Below are 15,557 nucleotides of genomic sequence, written 5' to 3'. Positions count from 1 at the left end.
TTGGTTTAAGACGTCGTTGTCTCCTGGCCTCTTGTTCTTGCTGCTGGGCTGGCACAACTGCTGCTGTGGTTGGGAAACTGATGGGAGGAGCCAGCCAAATTAGAGGAAAAAAAGGTTTAGTGTTTGTTTGTTTGTTTGTTTGTTTGTTTAAAGCAGGAGAAGTTCCTCCATCTGGTTCAGCACCTGGTCACACAGAGTTTTCCTGGCACAGATGCATGGAAAGAGCATTTTGGTGTGGAGGGGAAATGAGCAACGGAGGGTGAAAGGTGAGCGGCGATTGCTGATTCTGGTAGTGCCACAGTGTACTTTTTAATATCAGACTGTGATCTGGAACTGATCTCAACATGTAAAAAATGCCCAAATACCTTTCAAATAGCCGGTTTTAATCTTTGCTTTTAGGTGTCTTGGCAGACACTTCCAATTTGTGTCCTTATCTCACAGTCTCCGCCGCCTTCAAAGGCTTTTCCAGCTTCTTGTGTTTTACAAGTTCAAAAACCTGCGGCCCGCTGGTTTTGAGAATGTGTGAATGAACAAAATAATTGGAGTTGAATGACAGTGTAAGTATCCGTTGTCACTGCGAGGAATGTTTCCTTCATTTCCATAATGAGTCCATTGAGAAAGAACACGGCTTAATAAAAAAGAAAGCAGGGTTTCCACGGTGACTTTCTCAGATTTAGAACATCTTGTCATTTAAATCCCGTTTGCCATGGAACATAAAGATCATTTGCTATATGCAGCATCAAACCATCTAATTTCGGAGGTACCGTGAAGAATCCAGTGAGGTGCCTGGAAAAACAAACAAAAAGCTATAAAGAGAACAGTGTCTCAAGGCACTAGAAAGTGGGAGGTTAATCTCATTGCAAGTTTGCCACTCTGCTCCCAGAAATGGAGTTGTCTGATAAATAAATTCCCTGCAGGCATTAGAAAAACAAGCAAATCCAGAACAGTGGAATACCCAGATGATTTGCTTAAAGAAATGTTTGGTTTCTTTAATGAATTATGATGGTTCTGATGAAATTTCCATTTGCAAATTTGAGTTGTACTTGACAGGAGTAAATTTGTGTCTCTAAAGCCTGTGAAAAAATATCTGTCTGCCTTCTGTCCGTCTGTCTCTCCTTCCACAGGACAAAATAGTTTCCAAACAGCATCTGCTGAAAGTGAAACTTAACGAAGTCTCTGGCTATAAATAGCCATATATTTAAATATTCTAGTGCACTGACACAGCTTGAAATCTCAAATCTGTCCATTGATTAACATATCTCATTAGGGGAACTGCTGGGAGCTGAAGTGTGGAGTTTGTTACTAAGTTCACTAGGAGACTCATAGTAGTAGCTGGTGTTTGTGTGACAAGCTGGGATCCCCTTCTCCACCGTTTTACTGCCTTGCCCAACACTGTGAAACAGAAAGAGAAGGAGAAGGGGATTTCTGCTGCGATGCCTTTGCAGTGACACGCGGACAGAAGCAGCTCAAGGGAATCCTGCACAGCAGAGGTTAATGTGACCCACATATAATTGTGTGAAAAGATGCCACTCTGCACCTTTGTCAAAGAGGCTTCTTGTTACAACCCAAGCTATCTAGTCCCCAGCCCCTTCAGCAAAGCAGTTTTCTTGCATTAAATCACCACTGCCCTCTTGCCAGCTGCTCGGAGTTTGCACATTATACAGAGGAGATGTAGAATATATATTTATATATTTTTAAAATGTGACAGATTGTCTTGTAACATATGTAGTATTGCCTTGAAATGAACTACGTGCATGTGATGGCCAAGCCAGCAGACCCAGTGTGTGTGTGTATGTGTGTGTGGTTTGTATTTTTTCCTTTCTGTTGGAAATCCGAGAGGTTGGGACACTCGAGCTTTTTGTGTTGCTTCTCTCTGAAATATTCATGACGAGTTGACGACCTTGATTCTTTGATACCTGCCATTTATTTATGTGCCACTGACGATAACTGCTGCTAAGTACATATGTCAGTGACATGGTTGAGTGAGTTGGATGATAAGGAGCGGGAGGGCATCTGAGGGGTGTGTATGCTGGAATAAGATTACTTTATAAACTCTGAGGGCATTTTAGGAAACTGCCATGCCATCTTATTCACCCCACTTTGTTTTCCTGACTAAACCCTGTTTTCTTTGCTTCTTCTCCAGCTTTTTCCTTCCGACTTGGAAATCTGCTAGTTTGCTGCTGCTTTTCTTAAAGATGATCGTTGGCTTGTTATCAGGTGAATTGCTAATGAATTAGTTGGTTACGCTTACGTTTAGAAAATAACAGAGATGTGAGTCTGGGGAGACCCAAGGAGAAACGGATCCTCATTGAAAAGAACTCCAGGGAGTTGGTTAGATGATATGGGGCATTTTGGTAGTCTGTAAAGGTAAGGAAAGATGAGGGTAGAGCAAGGAAGATAAAGAGCAGGTAAGCACCCGTATCACATAGAACCTTGTAAATGTGAAATTTGAGCAGAAAAATCTCATTGCTTTTGAGTGATCCCATTCTTTGGAAGGATTGTAACCTGCAAGGCATCAGACATAAAGTTTTGGGGGTAAATACGTTAACAGAAAGGGTTACAGAAGAGTTGAAATAATGAAATATATGGGGAAAAAGATCCTGAGTGAAAACTAAATGAAGTCGAACGTGAACTAGTCTTCACTGTGGTTGGTGAAATGCAAAGACTTAGAGAATTAGAGACATTGCTGGATTGAGGGGTAAATGTGGTTCCTTTTAGCTGTCAGTTATTCCATGTGCTTTCTGAGCCATAAGTGGTGTCGGGACCTGGATTCCTCATCCTTAGCTGGAGACGTTTAGCTGAAGGATGTGATCAGGAGTCCCGTGGTCCTGGGCTGACAGACCTGCTGCAAGTGTCCATGTTTTCTGCGGGGGTGATCCAGGGTTGATGGGTGGTGCTTTCCTGACCCTGATACTCTCGTTCGAGCTGGACATTTTCGGAGCTGGAAGTTGGGAACTGGAAAGATCAGATGGAGACAGCTGGTCCCCTACTGCTGGGTGCTGACAAAGGGACACTGATGAGTAGATGTATTGATGGAGTTCTCCTTCACCAAAACCAAGAGAAGCCAGAGCAAGGGAGACGATGGAGCAGAACCTCTCCCATGAAGTCTCTTCTCACTGCATTTCCTATAGAAAACTGCAGCAATGTCTCTTTGTTGGGCTGTCATTTTCCCTTTCAGAAGTTACAGTAAGCATACATTGTTAATGCACTGTACATCCTCCTAAAGATAACTTTCCCTCTATATAAGAAAATATGGGGAAAAGAAAGAGGACACAAGGGTGGAATTAGAATTAAAAAGGCCTAAGAGGCTTCTACATATGTTTCTTCATCCACAGCCGTTCTGGAGAGGCAGGAGATAAGGTGGCTTAGGGAATGCAGCTGAGTCCGGAGAGACATTTATTTAAGATTGATATCGAGCCTTGGAATTGTGAGTGGGAGGTTTTTGTGAGGAAGGAACAGGATGTTGCCAGGAGGGAGGGAGGCTGGTTAGGATGATTTATTATAAGAGGTCAGTAGCAGGAAGTCACTGGAGATACATGATGGTGGAAAGCGCAGGCCAAGGAACCCGGGTGAGGACACTGTTTTATGCTCTGAGATTCTGGCTCCTCGAACGGGGCCAACAGAGTGGCTGGGTGGTCTAATTTAGGGTCATCCTTGGTGGTCCTGCGTACACGTGTTTTGGTCAGTGTCCTTGTCTGCAAGTCTCTTTCTGTGCACAATGACCCATCCTGCTCTGGGGTTTGTTACACAGGCTTATATCATTAAAAAAAATAATCCACTGCGCTTGAAAGAGAAATTTTGGGCCTTTCTTGGGGCAAGAAGTTATTTGGTGTTTACACAGATAATTGTGCACATGGGGGCTACTGAGATGATGAAGTAATTGTATTTATCATTAGACTCTTCCTCCCCTTGATAGGAAAATTCCCTGTGACACAAGAAATAAAAAGATTGGCAAGAGGAGTCACCACCGAGAATGACCTTTGGGGCCATGAACAGAAAGTTCAGCTGGATGTAAAGCTTTAACTAGTTGTCAATCTGAAATCTGCAGCTCCACATGAACCTAATGGCCCATTTATCTCGAGCAGGACTACTGCCGGCGGTTGCTTTTTGATATTTATGACTGTAAATAAATTACTGATTATTTCACACAGCCACCTTCTGACTACCCTATTCTGAGTGTCACTGGTTTCTATTTTGCTGTCCTGTCTTCTGACCCAGTCAGACCTGGCGTCCCCTTGTGCCGTTGTCCCTCCTGAAAAGACAGCCGGTGTCACAGAGAACCCTCAAGTCAAACAGGCAGGAGTGTGGAAAAAGGGATTGAGGCTCCTCGGGAAAGGCAGCAGTGCTTTGGCAGGATGCCCTTTGACTTCAGATGACCTTAAATGACTTGGCAGAGGTCGCACAGAGAGGTCAGCGCTTGGGTACAGGACTACGTTTATATCTTCTTTGTAGTGGTGAATATCTGGACAATTCTCCAATATCCCTATTCAGCTTCACGTTACTACAAACTCAGCTGTGTTGTGGTTTTTTTTCAGCGCATTCAAACCCCTCTGCTCTGCTTTGGTTTCTTTCTGCAGCAATTCTGGCTGTCCCTGCTGGTAATAGCTCAGATTAGACCTACACATCTGAGCTTTCCATGCTGTCCTTTTATCTCGTGTCCTCCAGCTCGTGGTCCTGTTGTCCCTGCGCAGCTTGGTATGTGGTGATGTTCACTCTCCTGCTTGCACTCAGTGAATGATTTATCATGTGTTATCAGTAGGACTCTGTACAGTGTCCAGGGACAATGTTTTCCTCCATCTGGTTCCAAGCTGGTTGAACACCCTCCCATATGGTTTTCACGTGCGGTTCTCCTAGTGCGTCCTTTCTATTTTTTCCCTCTGGATTCATCGTTATGCAGTTTGTCTAACAAGTACACTGTGTTTCACTTTATAAATTAATCACATGCATGAATTAAAACTTCATCAAATGTGGATATTTCTTATATGACAGAGGAAAGCTTCACAGCTGGGTGAATCTATCTTCTGGAAGAAATATCCAGTCCCACGACGTCCTGGAAATTAACTGCTGCGATGTTTCACGCCACTCTTCAGTCAGATATTACCTTATGGCTTGTTCTGGAAGAGTCTTGTAATGTGTTGAAGAGCCTTTTAGCTCTGTTCTGTATTATGAAGGTGCTGGTTGCAGTTATAGGTTCATTATGTGGGCAGGACAGAGACCACGAAAACATCTTCTTATGTAAACCGTCTTGAGATGCAGTGATTCTCAAATACTTGATACTGGGCACTCCAAGAGACAAACATCTTCATCTCACCATTCTTCTGAGTGATCCAACCTGCAAAAGGGCTCCTCTGCCAGAATCACTCGCTGCCGCGTTTGCTGGTCTTTGCAGATAACTCTTCACCGCCGTCTTTGTTGATTTTATGTTGTTAGACCTGGTGACACACTTTTATCTTATCTGGCTTTCTCTCTTCTTTGCTCTCCATGTTGTTTGCTATTCTAGAATAAATATGCAAGACCGCCTGCCCCGGGAGGCCAGTGCACTGCGTTCCTGCCCCGAGAGCAGGCAAATATTTGCCCCACACCAGTCCCTGAGCCCCGAGACGTGAGCGGCAACACGAGGAGGTGCGGCGGAGCCCAGGGCTGCGGGGTGTGAAACCAGCTGGCTCGGAGCGTTCAGCAGGCGGTCGCCTTGTCTTCAGAGCCAGAGCAGGGAAAAGGGGACTTGACTTTGGCAGGGTGTGTGTGTGTGTCAATGTGCACACCTGGGTGAGGCTGTGGGGTGCGTGGGACGCCGATGGACTTCGACTGGTGAACGTGTGCGTGTGGCAGGTTCTCAGGAGCAGCAGCAGGAGTGGTGCTCCAAGCTAAGTGCCATTTTCCAGCATTATCCATTTTGCTTCCAGGCTCCTGCGTTTCAAAATAGCCCATATATCATGCGCATACGCTTTTGTGTTTCTGTGTTTGTGACGTGAGTGGACACGTGGGTGACGTTCTTGTGTGACTTGGCGAGGTTATACAGTGTGTCTTGAGTTTTCTGCCCTTGCAGATGCACCTTTTACCTGTTGAGGATTCAGATCTTATTCCTTCACAGAAGGGATGATAGAAACAAAAATACTCAAGGTGTGCAGTGTCTTTAGGCCTTTCTATGCTATTTAGTTTCTCTTTGGAAAGTCTTTCCTCAGCTTTGCAAGGGGTCACTCTTGATTTGAATCCTTTTCCCCACTGCCTGTGGAGTACTCCTGTTTCAGAAGCTGTTTCATCTTCAGAAAACTCTGCTTGTGAAGTGACTGGTATCTTAGAGCTGCTTCTCATTGCAGAGTTACATGGAATATCACCCCTACTTTACACCCCATCTCTAAGGAGAAGACCCTAAGTAGCTTGTGGTCATGTTACCTGTCCAACGAGAAATAAGCCATTTCTAGAGCTTCTGCCTCCATCGCACCATGGAGCGTGCTATATAGTGATTTTGTAAACTCTTGAGGCCACTGCAAGCCAACATTCTCACCAGAAAAAATATATTTCCACTTTTCCTCCTTTCTTTACCTGCTGCTTTCACATGCCATCTCCTCCCTTCTTGTCTGGTGAAGTCCCCAAAAATCTCAGGGGTTGTGGTTGGTTCTACCTTGATCTGTTTCCTGATTCACTTCATTGTGGAAAGGATGTTTGTGCGGCTGTGGTGTTGGTTTGCGGAGGTGTCACTTGTCACACGGAGCGGCAGGGGGGCAGGTACCACCAGCTCAGATGTGTGTGGTTTGAAGGCCACCTCCCCATCACCTCCCTTGTTTGACTCCCTACGCGTCCTCCTGTCTCACCTCACTTGGCTTCTTTGATTCGGAGCCGCCACTGGGTTGGCCGAGAGGGTTTCTCGGTGTTGGTTTTGGGGGTTTTGTTGTTTGCTCACTGTTGCCTTTTCCCAGTTGGAAGTTTGCCGCCTTCTGGCCTCTGGGCCAGTGACCCCCCTGCGAGCTGCCCACGGTGTCATCGTCAGGGAGGCTGTTTCGTTTCCATCTGGGGCTTTTTGGCCTGGATTGGATCCATCGAGCCGGCAGGTCTGATGGATGGCCTTATTGACAATCGGGTTGACCCTTGTTCGGCAGGCTGACATGCTCCGTATTTCACGGGCCGGCGTTTGATGCGTATCAAAGAGGTGGTCAGGTCATCAGAACAGCCAATTAAAACGATAAAGAGGGAGGAGTGGAAGATGAGGTTTTAACTCTTTCCAGCCCATCATAAACATCTTTATGTAGCAGAGGTGTGTTTTGCTGCCAAAACAAGGGCTGGGAGGGAGCTAGAAACAACGAGCCATCTCTATAAATTTATCTGTGGGAACTCTTTAAAAATCGAATAAGCAGAGATCAGGAAACAATTAACTGTCTATATAGCTGTCAGTTATTTAGAGTCTGGAATGACACCGGATCAATTCCCTGCCTTTCAGTTCCTTCTTTCTTTATTTTTTTTTCTGAACAGCATATCGTAAAAGAGACTATGAAATTCAGCGTACATTAATTAACATATACAGTATATAAACCTCAGATTCACACTGCTTAGAGGGCAGGAATTTTATATCATCACCGTTGTTACCTGAAAAGGAGAAAGGCACTCCCATTAGGGTTGCTGGCAGAAGGTAATAAATTTAGGGGTTATTTAGCATCAGCTTCTGAATAATGGCATCAGAAGAACGTGCTCTTCACATGAGGAACCTAATGAGGGAGAAGTGCTAGAGCCAGGATTGAAGAGTACCGCTGGGATCACGGGTAATAAAAGGTCTATCGTCCATCAGTGGCTGATGTTCATACCAGCGCAGGGTCAGTCACCGTTGCTCTGATGTTAATTTGGGGGCTGTGTTTTAAGGTAACGCAGCCTTTCCTAAGATGCCAGCAAAAAAGCACTAGATCCCAGACTTTTTTGCCTGCTGAGCTTTAGTCCACACTTGTGTTAAAGTTTCCAGATACCAGTTTTAATGGAAATGGTAACAAAACAACAAACTCGGATCATTGTTACTTTTTGAATAGTCCAGCACATCCAGACTCAGTGCCTGGTTCAGATGTCGAGTTTCAGGGCGGCTTCCTCTGTGCTGTACTTCATTTTCCAGCCTATAAAACGGGGAACAACTACCTAATTTTCCCAAAAAAAGTTAAAATCTATGGAACACTTTAAGAACCATCATGGTGTCTGAATAAGAGAAGGAAATAAATCCCCCCTTACCCTGTGCAAAAAATCCCACGCCACACTTGCAGCGCAGCACCCGCTCCTCTAAGATCTTCCTTCACCTGCTTGTACTTGTTCAGTTTTCGCCTTAATATCATAATCTAACTAATGCAAAGGCATTGAATCCATTTTCTGACTGTTGGGTAAATGATGGTTAAGCATCAGGAGATTTATTTAATTGTCTAGCTATTAAAAAAAAAAGGTAGGTCTGCTGAGTGAAAGCTTTTATGCTTTTAAATGAGGTATTGTTGTGATTAGAGTTTAAACAGCAATGATTTCTTCAAAAACGCATTGGCAATAATCACTGGCTTGTTTGATTGTCCACATAACTGTACCACCCTCACTGCCAAGAAACTCATCTGAACCACCAATGATAGTAATAGCTATTTTTTTCCATTAAGTGCGCAGCAGATATAATATTCAGGGACAGGAACATCTTCATTAGGCAGTACGGAAAGTGAACACATTGTGCACCAATCAGCCTTAAGAATAATGGACTAGAGAGACTTCAGAGGTGAGGGATGGAGGTTGTGGGAGTGGGAAAGGGGTTTAAAGCTTCATGAACCACATACAGAGAGGATTTTAGTGGGATACGGGCAATTGATCCCCTTAAGTGTCTTTGAAGAGGCTGGTCTAGAGGTAGAGAAACTCCAGATGACTCATTATTGTACTGCTTAGGCTCATCAGTGTCTCAATGATCATTTTTACTCTTTTGTATTTCTTTAATTTAAAAAGCCAAGAATACGAAGCTAATTCATCTGGCATAATCAAAAACAAGAGCACAAGGATGGCAGGTTTCTGAAGCGAGCTGGTGACCTGCAGGTGAGAACACAGCCACCCTTCGGTTTACCTGGATGTCTCCGAGACTGCTGAAAACCCGAGACATTTGCAAAATGCAGACAAGCCAAACTCGCTCTTTATGTATTTTTCCATGGGAAATCCATCTCCTAAGTGAATGCCACTTCCCTGCTAGCTCTTGTCCCAAAATCCAGGGTGAGTCTTTGCCAAAGCATTTGCTGCTTGGGGGGGGTGTAAGGGGCCTGGCCTCAAAAAAATACACCGGTACCCAAGGGCAAAGAGAGGGGTTCTTCTTTGTCCTTCTTCTTGTCTTTCTTAATTTCACATTCCCTAACATATTTAGGTACCAAGAGCTACTGGTTTCAGGTGTCATGCTTGTGTAGGATTAAGGCTCCTGCTAAACCCCAGCAGGAATATTAGTTTCCCATTTCTCATTGCCACCCCCTGCCTGGGAAATCCCAGCCAGCAAGGACAGATCCAGTTTGTCTCTCTGTCAGCACGCTGCACCAGCAAGAGAAAGGCTACATGTGAGCAGGGCTAAGCTCCTTTTTCCTCCTCCTTGCCCTCGTCAGTCCTAAGTGCCATTTAGCAGCGTTGGCCGCCTGCTCCTCTCGGCTGGACACCGATTGCTCCCCGGTGGAGAGCTGTTAGTAACGGGAAAGCCAAACGCCACGGTGGGAAGTGATCTCACCCGGCAGGAGGGCACCTCTTCCCAGCCAAAACAACTCGCCTTTGACAGCCTTGATGTATTTATTATCTTCTTGGTGCAGAAATGCTGCCACAGCAGGTAGCAGGGCCGGGGGGAGGATGGGGAGGATGCTGCTGGTGACTTGGAAGGGAAAAAAGAGAGGAGAAGTACGAAGTGCCGAGGAGTTTTCTGCAGACAGCCCATGGCAGGGTGTAGGAAGGGATAAGGGGAAAGGAGGGTACGGAGGAAAGGAAAAGGCTATCATAAAAAGGCTATTTCTTTTACTTATGTGCTTAACTCATCTCCTGAACTGTAGGGACTCAAGAGTGCTGACGAAAAGCAAACAGCAAGTGGAAAACCAGAGAGGTTACAGCCCAGATGGGGCATGGTATCCCAGCCAGGCTGAGCCACTGAGAGCTGTCACCTCCGTGAGATGTGCGACTCAGTGGCTCTGCTGCTCCTTGTCCTTCTGGACTGGGCTCCCTCTTGGTTTTATACTGTGATCTGGGAGGGTTTCACACAAGTGCCATCTCTCAGGCTGTTTTGGCAGCCCCAGTTTGGGTCCATTTTCTCTGCAAAGTGTCAAAGGACATTTTGACTCTAAGGAAAAGCAGCCAGGAGCTTTCAGGGGCAGAATCATGTTGCAGCCTCAACAGCTGTGCCAGTTCAGAGGCTTAAGTTAAACTCAGCATAGTTACCTGGTGTGCACTCCTGGGCAGCAATGAGGGTCGATCCTGTGCTTTTGAAAGACAACCAGTCTTTCACACTCTGACAACTAAGACAACTCTGAAACTAAAAAAAATGCAGATGTTGAGATGGGAGATATTTGGGGGCAAACAAATATATTTCAGTTCTAAAAGAATAACATTTTTTGTCTGGCTTTTGGGAACCTTTTTTGTTGTTGTTTTTCCTTTGTGGATGTGTGTGATGTGGAGCTTGTTACCGAATTCTTTTTAGTGGAGCCATTTGTTTCTGCTGCATGGTCCTTTCTCATCTGCTCCTTCAGACAGGAGACACCAGAAGCAGAAACTGTTCCATCATAGTGAGAGAACCCCCCTTTTTTTGGAGGGCAAAACGTTCTGTTGGTTTTGTATAAATAGTCTCATGTTTGTCTCTGTGTTTGCATCGGGCGTGTGTGGTGAAACAGAGTGTGAAGGGTGGTGCTGTGAGATTTCTGCGCCATTCTTGAGGTCTTAAAGGAAAGGATCTAAAACCTTGTGTGCTTATTCTGGCTGGTGAGCAAGGAATAGGCGGCTTGTTTGGAGACACTGGGGATCATCCTAAATTTTGGTCTGTGTGTCATTAGTGGGAATGTTGTATGTGCCACTTGAAACTACAGATTTTGTCAACCCTCCACCAAGTGGATCTTGCCAAAAACATTGCACGTTATGAACTTGGTGTTGCCCTGGTTGTGGTGTGGAGGACCTGGAGCTTACATGGGCTGCAAAGTGGCCTCAGCCAAGTCACTTCTCTGCTTTGTGCTTCATTCCTCTGGCTGCAAAATGGGGATGATAACCAGCTTGGCCGATGACAAGTGTGAAAGGAGAAATAAGCATTCTCATCTGACGTTTGTCAGGCTGCTGACCTAGATCTGCACGATCAAACTGCATGTAAGCTACATGCTGTAGTTTTGCAGGACAGCATCTATGCAGATTTAGGCCGGCTGGCAAGTCGCTGCCATCCGTGAAGTTTACAAGCATCAGGATGAGGCAAACAGACTGTCTGATACTCCCTATTTAGAAGGAAAGATGTGGCTTTTCAGGCAGCAAATTCTCTGGAAGAACAAAAGGAAACTTGTAAGGTCCAAATCTCTTGGTGCTGGTGTGTGGCTTCATCTACACTCATTGCAGGGCTGTAACGGATGATTTTCTTGCTTTGGTGCCATTTAAATGTTGTACACTATGTTGGCTAAGGGTTGTGACAATAGAGACCTGAAATACTGAGCTACATGTGAAGTCCCATACACTTTTAAGTCTGGTGTCCTTAAAAATCCCATAAGACCGTGTGTTCCTGGTTGATCCCAGGCTCAGCTCAGAACAAGTTTGTGTCTAGTCTGGGGTGTTACTGACTTTTGACTCCTTTGGCTTCACCTTTGGGCTTTTTGCCCATTGTCCCTTCTCTGTCCCAGGTGAAGAGGACTCCTCCCGGTGCCCTGCACAGGGACAAGGGATCTCAAGGGTCTTTCACAGGGAGCCCATCACTCCAGGGCCACTTGCCACTGCTGCGTCTGCGTTGTGCAGGTCGGTCCTCCGATTGCTGACAGCCAGCTTCTCCAGGAGGGGGATGAAATGCAAGTGGCAGGGCAGGCACCTCTGAGGAGATCGCTCCTAACTGTTCCCACAGAGCTTGAAGAAAAAGATTTGACGGCTTTACAGAGGAAAACGGCTGAGAAGGGATTGATAAACACACAGAGATCTAACTAGTGTGTCCCATCACTCCGAATAGCTGATCATAGCGAAAGTGCTTCAGGGCAGTGTCGGGAAGAATTAGTTGATGTGAACTCGTGTCTCTCTGAGAGAATCGCGCTGTTTCGGGGAAGGGACCATCCAGAGAAGGTTGTGGTGAAGAATGCAGGAGCAGTAGGGTGGGCGTCTGTGTCAGGAGGAGCTGGCGAGATGATCACCAGTGCTTTCTGAAGGCAGAGCTGTGAGGATGCCGGCAAGGACCTGGGAGCTGAGCTTCCTCGCAGCACCCATGGCAATGCAGACTTCATTCCCTTCGGTGTGAGCATTTGCAACCAGCAGCTCTCGGTGCCAGCTGGGCCTGAGGAGTTCCACGTCACACTTGGGAATCTCCCGTAGCTCCCATGCTTAGGGTTGCCTATTGTGACCATCTGCACAACAGGTCAGCAGTGTGAAAAGGCTTAACTGATCACATCTGAACTGTCGTAAACCACTTCATATGGTCCCTCAGTGTGGCAATAGCTTGGCACTCTTTCTCCAGTAACCTCTTCAAAGGTCCATCTGCTGTTGTCAGAAAGGCTTGGGCAACTCTTGCTTGAAGATCTTGGGGTAATGTCTGTTGTTATGCATCAATAGTTTAAGAAGGACCGCGTATCGCAAACAGCTGGTGTTTGAAAACATGATGGGCTAAATGGGGGAGGCGGTTTGAAGTCAGTGTGAGCATTTGAGTGGCAGATGTGTTGGATGTACCCTGCCAAAGTGCACAAACACACAGAGCTGCAGGAAATATTCCCTAAAAATGCTGCTTTGGCTTGATACAGTTCACACAAACCACTGGATGCATCATTGGGGAAGCTCAATCCTAGACTTGGTCCAGGAGGAGGAGTTTGACCAAAATGACTGTTCCCTTATGTGGAAAACACCACTGTTGAGGGTTGAGTTGAGTCGTTTCATTTTTTAATGTTTAGTTCAGTTTCACCTTGATTGAGATGTTTGCTTGGGCACTTAATGGGTTGGAAATACAGACACTCCCAGCAGGGCACAATGTTTAGAGGGGTGTTATAAAAGATTTTATTACTAGATATCTTATGCTTACTGGATTTTATATATATATATATATTAGTTTTGCAATCAACTACTGGATTTTATATATATATATAAGTTTTGCATTCAACTATTCTGCATGAGAGTTAGTATTTTCTGGTTGCCAGTAGGGGAAAAGATCCAAAGTTTCTGTGCTAGTGGAAGCATCCCCACAAATATTTGTACCATGCTTTGAAACTTAATACCAGAAAGTGATATCTAAATGCAAGAGAAAATAAGATATACTAAGACTGTGGAACTATCAGATGTGCAAATATTTCACGTGTGCTTTAATAGGAGAGAGGTGTCTAGCTCTTTGAAAGCTTCCCTATAAAACAAAGCTGAATGGAGATGAGCCCAGGATTGCTGGTGATATTTGTGTGCGTTGAACGCTCTGATTGTCAACAGCTTCCACGAGTCGGATGGCAGCAGCGCGGTCACCGTGTCCCTTGGCTTTGGAAGGGTGAAGTGAGTCAGTCCCTTGTAATGGTGTTTTCAAAAGCTTTGGTAAACAAGATGCGTGTGTCTCTTGCACTTTAAGCAAGGCTAACAAATTGAGATGAGCCGCAGCAGCTCTGCGAAGGCTGGGGACGCACACACAAGGGCCTGAGGTGATTTATCTTGATGTTTGGTTGAATTCTTTGCATTTTGGGTCCCTTCTGTAACCTTTTCACCTCGTTCTTTTTTAAGGTGGCTGCCTGGCTGTTACAATTTATCATGAACGCATCTCACTTCACTTTTGACTCCTCTGACGGAAGGAACAGCCGGTCTCTGGGAGGTCAAAGACATTATTTTCCCTTCATCTTTCTCAGTTTCCAGCACATATTTGTCACTTTGAAAAAGCATGAATTCTGGATTTGATGCACTTTAATTGATTTCACCCTCAACAAGTCCAACTGTCCATCAACCTTTCCTTTCTCTTTCCCCCTTCTCTCTCTCTTTCCCCTGTCCCTTTACTTTGTGAGTGACGTTTTCGGCCGCCTGCACGTTGAAGCTGTCGCAGAGCCTGTGACCCTGTGGAGGCTCACTGTCACTAGCCATTTCTCTTGTTTTACTTGTCCTCCAAGTTGAACTTTGGATGCGGAGCGAGAATGAAGCTGCCTTATAGCAGGACTGGTCTTGCAGTGTTAGTGATGTGCTGCTACTCCAAGTAAAAGTGACTGCTGATAGTTGGCTGAACTTGGCTCATAGTCCACTTCTTTTGAGGCAACTGTCTAGAATTGGAAATGTGAAGGAATAAATGATTCATTATTGATATAGATTGGTATTTAAAATTATTTGCAGCAGTACTACGGCCGAGGCAGAATGTACTATTTCTTTGTTTCTCATGGAAGGATATACATACCCGGTGATGTATATACATCCAGTGTTGCGTGGGTGTAAATTCCGTTGTGTAAAATGGCGTTGACATGTCATAAAATGAGATGCCATCTTCCTGTCTGTTGCTTGTTTAGTGAATTTGTATGGCATAAACGGAGATGTGGAGTAAATAAATAGAGTATGTGGGTAACTACTTGGCCTTTGCACAGAAGTCTGGGCTTGGTAGCCAGGGACCACGCACCAGTGGAAGCTGAAAGAGGTTAATAGGTGTTCCTCTGCATGCTGCCATTGCATCCCAGTTATTATCAGGACACAGACTGGACTCACAATGCTTATGTGAGTGTTTTCAACTGGTAGCTCATGGTCACTAAGACAACAAAGGCTCTTGCTGAAATCTGTTGGGTACAGGTCAGTATTATTTGCCAGTGTACATGAATGGGGCAGTGACTGTTCTTTACAGGATTATAAAGAGCCTCCACTAGTACTGGTGGGGCTCGTACCAACCCTTTCCTTCCATGATTTGCTGCTGAGAGGGTTGTTGGAGCCTTGTGAAGACTCGTCTTGTGAGGCTGGATGGTCATATATTGGATCATTATCTGAATCTTCAGAGAAGCAAATCCTGGGCCACTGTTATCAGGGACAGATGGGATTCCTCACTAGCAGCCTAATTCTGAGTTTATGTATTTCTAGCACGATAATTCTCGCTTGAAATGTTAGATTGACAGCAAAGCTTGCTCTTTTTCAGTCTATACATTCATTTGATCCCCATATCAGGTGTAATTCTTTCTGTTGCGTAGTGACAATGATTTTTTTATAGATATATTTTTATCTCTCACTAGGCTTCTCAGAAAAACACAGCAGCTTCCTGGTGTCCAGATCTGTGATGTGAGGGAAGCTAAACAAAGCGTTCTGTGCTGGTGTGAGTTGATGTTAGTAGCTCCTTGCAGTGTTATTGATAGGACATTAGAATGTTTTAAAGGACATTCAAGGATCTTTGGTGGTGGTGTTTTGTGCTACGTAAGTAGGTTCTCCTGGGGGAATGGTGGGATGGTGGAAGG

The 15,557-nt window shown here is 45.2% G+C and overlaps 1 long non-coding RNA gene across 4 annotated transcripts in view; it reads left to right on the top strand.

The window, feature by feature from the left end:
- The window catches only part of LOC110359147 (uncharacterized), a 55,201-nt gene extending 53,083 nt beyond the window's left edge, over nucleotides 1-2,118 (top strand). For 3 of the 4 annotated variants that reach the window (XR_002414089.2, XR_010466814.1, XR_010466813.1), the window contains 2 exons: nucleotides 157-266; nucleotides 400-2,118. This is a non-coding gene — a long non-coding RNA (uncharacterized LOC110359147). Of the gene's footprint in view, nucleotides 1-153; nucleotides 267-399 lie in introns of all 4 variants that reach the window. The other variant, XR_010466815.1, reaches the window with a different exon arrangement.
- Nucleotides 2,119-15,557: the final 13,439 nt, after the last annotated feature.

This window comes from Columba livia, chromosome 17, assembly GCF_036013475.1.
Source record: "Columba livia isolate bColLiv1 breed racing homer chromosome 17, bColLiv1.pat.W.v2, whole genome shotgun sequence".
NCBI classification, from domain to species: Eukaryota; Metazoa; Chordata; class Aves; order Columbiformes; family Columbidae; genus Columba; species Columba livia.
This window is presented reverse-complemented; position numbering and strand designations above follow the sequence as displayed.